Consider the following 4,406-nt stretch of genomic DNA (forward strand, 5'->3'; position numbering starts at 1 on the left):
CACAGCACATGATAAGAATATGGATTGGCAGCTTTCACTGCGAGATTAAAGTATTAAACCCGCTGAAATTTTATTTATTTTTTTCATACCTGTAAGGAAAAAAGCCATAATGAGCTAGTATGCACCGCATACTAGCTCATTATGAAATACTTACCTTGGAAAGAGGCCCCCGACATCTCGCCCGATACACAGGTAAGCTTTATTATAGGCCATATTATAGCTTACCTGCAGGTAAAAGTAAAAAAAAAAAAAAAAAAGAAAGACTATACATCCGCTTTAACAAAGAAACTATTTTTTTCTTCAAGCAAGCTATTGAAAGGTTAATGGGAAGATGAGTTCATGACTCAACCTGGCACCTCCTTCCTCATTTATTATCACACCAGAATAAAAAGATTAACTCATTTGTGTAGTCGCTGAAATTACCCAATAAGTTAACTTTTCTGTCGCTTGCTTTCTGCTAAGAGAAACCTCATCCAGCATCAGGTACAATTGAACTGTTTCTTTTTATACACTAGAGTGATACTTTTTTATTATATATTTTATATATATTTTCATCACAATATTTAAGCTGATCTAGACACTGCTATATATATATATATATATATATATATATATATATATATATATATATATTATATATATATATATAATTTGTAATTGTCATTTTTTTTATTTTCATTTGTTTTTTTTATTTTGTTTTGTTTTATTATTATTTTTTATTTAATTTAATTTTAATTTGTTTTGTTTTATTTTAATTTGTTTTATTTTATTTTAATTTGTTTTATTTTATTTTAACTTGTTTTATTTTGTTTGTTTATATATTTGAGCACCAAGTCTACTGTTGGCTGCATTTTGGATTTTCCAATCATTTGGTGGAGGGGGGGGGGGGATAATGGTGCTGGGTTGTTTTTTCAGGGGTTGGGCTTGGCCCCCTTAAGCCTCCTACACACGATTATATATATATATAATATATTTTTTGGTTTTGTTTTGTTTTTGTTTTTTTTGTTTTTTATTTGTTTTGTTTTATTTTGTTTTATTTTTTTTTACATTTAATTTTACTTTATTTTAATTTGTTTTATTTTATTTTATTTTGTTTTGTGTTGTTTTGTTTGTTTATATATTTGGGCACCAAGTCTTCTGTTGGCTGCATTTTGGATTTTCCAATCATTTGGTGGGATTATGGTGCGGGGTTGTTTTTCAGGGGTTGGGCTTGGCCCCCTTAAGCCTCCTACACATGATATATATATATATATATATATATATATATATATATATATATATATATATAATATATTTTTTGTTATGTTTTTTTTTTATTTGTGTTGTTTTATTTTGTTTTGTTGTTTTTTTACATTTAATTTTACTTTATTTTAATTTGTTTTGTTTTATTTTATTTTGTTTTATTTATTTTTTTTACATTTAATTTTACTTTATTTTAATTTGTTTTGTTTTATTTTATTTATTTTTTGTTTTGTGTTGTTTTGTTTGTTTATATATTTGGGCACCAAGTCTACTGTTGGCTGCATTTTGGATTTCCCAATCATTTGGGGGAGGGGGGATTATGGTGCGGGGTTGTTTTTCAGGGGTTGGGCTTGGCCCCTTAAGCCTCCTACACACGATTATATATATATATATATATATATATATATATATATATATATATATATATAATATTTTTTTTTTTTTAATTTAATTTTACTTTATTTTAATTTGTTTTGTTTTATTTTATTTTATTTATTTTTTGTTTTGTGTTGTTTTGTTTGTTTATATATTTGGGCACCAAGTCTTCTGTTGGCTGCATTTTGGATTTTCCAATCATTTGGTGGAGGGGGGGGGGGGGGATAATGGTGCTGGGTTGTTTTTCAGGGGTTGGGCTTGGCCCCCTTAAGCCTCCCACACACGATTATATATATATATAATATTTTATATTTTTTGTTATTGTTTTTTTTGTTTTGTTTTATTTTGTTTTATTTTTTTTTACATTTAATTTTACTTTATTTTAATTTGTTTTGTTTTATTTTTTTACATTTAATTTTACTTTATTTTAATTTGTTTTGTTTTGTGTTGTTTTGTTTGTTTATATATTTGGGCACCAAGTCTACTGTTGGCTGCATTTTGGATTTCCCAATCATTTGGTGGAGGGGGAGGGGGGATTAGGGTGCGGGGTTGTTTTCAGGAGTTGGGGTTGGCCCCTTAAGCCTCGTACACACGATCGGCTTTTTCGGCAGGAAATGATGACAGACTGTTGGCCTAAAACCCCGACCCTTAGCACGCTCCATTGGACAATTGTTGTCAAAACACTTTTCCGCCAACAAACGTTGGCTGGCAGGCTAGTACATTTTCGGCTGACAAATTTCTGTTGCCAGATTTCTTTTTTTTCTTTTTTCGTATCGCCTGTACACAAAAAAGTCCATAGTACAAACACGCATGCTCGGAGTCAGTGCTCACCCAACAGGACATTAGCAGAAGGTGCCCAAAGGGCAGCGCTCAAGAGCTGAAATTTCCACGCAGTACGTCGCTAGGTTCGTGTTTGTTGGCCGACAATTGTGCGGCGTTAGTATGCAAGACAAGATCCTGGCGCACGCCGTTCAGACAAAAGGCTGGCGCTCTGCTGGCCAACAATCTGATCGTGTGTACGAGGCTTAAGTTCCAGTGAAGGGAACTCTAAAGCCCCATACACACTATCAGATTTTCTGCTGATTTTTTCAAAACCAAAACCGTATAATATGAGGTCAAACCTTAGGAGGTTCAATGTGTCTGCAATCAGGCCGACCCTTCCACTACATGGTTTGGTAAATCTGAAGACAAAATCAGCAGAAAATCTGATAGCGTGTATGGGGCTTTAAGGCGTCGGCATACCAAGACATTTTGGACAATTTCATGCTCCCAACTTTGTGGGAACAGTTTTGGGGACGGGCCCCTTTCCCGTTCCAACATGACTGCGCACCAGCGCACAAAGCAAGGTCCATAAAGCCATGGATGAGCGAGTTTGGGGTGGAGGAACGTGGCTGGCCCGCACAGAGTCCTGACCTCAATCCGATAGAACACCTTTTGGGATGAATTAGAGCGCAGACTGCGAGCCGGGCCTTCTCGTCCAACATCAGTGCCTGACCTCACAAATGCGCTTCTGGGAAGAGTGGTCAAACATTTCCCATAGACGCACTCCTAAACCTTGTGGACGGCCTTCCCAGAAGAGTTGAAGCTGTTATAGCTGCAAAGCGCCAACTTGTTTATTTGTGAACCATTCCTTTGTAGATTTTGCTGTATGTTTGGGATCATTGTCTTGTTGGAAGATAAATCTCCGTCCCAGTTTCAGGTCTTTTGCAGACTCCAACAGGTTTTCATCCAGAATGGTCCTGTATTTGGCTGCATCCATCTTCCCCTCAATTTTAACCATCTTCCCTGTCCCTGCTGAAGAAAAGCAGGCCCAAACCATGATGCTGCCACCACCATGTGTGACAGTGGGGATGGTGTGTTGAGGGTGATGAGCTGTGTTGCTTTTACGCCAAACATATCGTTTTGCATTGCGGGCAGAAAGTTGGATTTTGGTTTCATGTGACCAGAGCACCTTCTTCCACATGTTTGGTGTGTCTCCCAGGTGGCTTGTGGCAAACTTTAGACGAGACTTTTTATGGATATCTTTGAGAAATGGCTTTCTTCTTGCCACTCTTCCATAAAGGGCAGATTTGTGCAGTGTACGACTGATTGTTGTCCTATGGACAGACTCTCCCACCTCAGCTGTAGTTCTCTGCAGTTCATCCAGAGTGATCATGGGCCTCTTGGCTGCATCTCTGATCAGTCTTCTCCTTGTCTGAGCTGAAAGTTTAGAGGGACGGCCAGGTCTTGGTAGATTTGCAGTGGTCTGATACTCCTTCCATTTCAAAATGATGGCTTGCACAGTGCTCCTTGGGATGTTTAAAGCTTTGGAAATCTTTTTGTATTCAAATCCGGCTTTAAACTTCTCCACAACAGTATTACGGACCTGCCTGGTGTGTTCCTTGGTCTTCATGATGCTCTCTGCGCTTTCAACAGAACCCTGAGACTATCACAGAGCAGGTGCATTTATACAGAGACTTGATTACACACAGGTGGATTCTATTTATCACCATCAGTCATTTAGGACAACATTGGATCATTCAGAGATCCTCGCTGAACTTCTGGAGTGAGTTTGCTGCACTGAAAGTAAAGGGGGCCGAATAATTTTGCACGCACCACTTTTCAGTTTTTTATTTGCTAAAAAAATGTAAAATATCCAATAGATTTCGTTCCACTTCACAATTGTGTCCCACTTGTTGGTGATTCTTCACAAAAAATTTAAATTTTATATCTTTATGTTTGAAGCCTGAAATGTGGCAAAAGGTTGAAAAGTTCAAGGGGGCCGAATACTTTCGCAAGGCACTGTATCT

The 4,406-nt window shown here is 36.8% G+C and overlaps 1 pseudogene across 1 annotated transcript in view; it reads left to right on the top strand.

The window, feature by feature from the left end:
• Positions 1-411: 411 nt before the first annotated feature.
• The window catches only part of LOC143933454 (beta-1,3-galactosyltransferase 2-like), a 49,061-nt pseudogene continuing 45,066 nt past the window's right edge, over positions 412-4,406 (top strand). The window contains exon 1 of the transcript XR_013263098.1: positions 412-483. The product of XR_013263098.1 is annotated as a beta-1,3-galactosyltransferase 2-like (transcript). The remainder of the gene's footprint in view (positions 484-4,406) is intronic.

Source organism: Lithobates pipiens, unplaced genomic scaffold, assembly GCF_037356315.1.
Source record: "Lithobates pipiens isolate NorthernLeopardFrog02 unplaced genomic scaffold, aLitPip1_a1.2 Scaffold_27, whole genome shotgun sequence".
Lineage (NCBI taxonomy): Eukaryota > Metazoa > Chordata > Amphibia > Anura > Ranidae > Lithobates > Lithobates pipiens.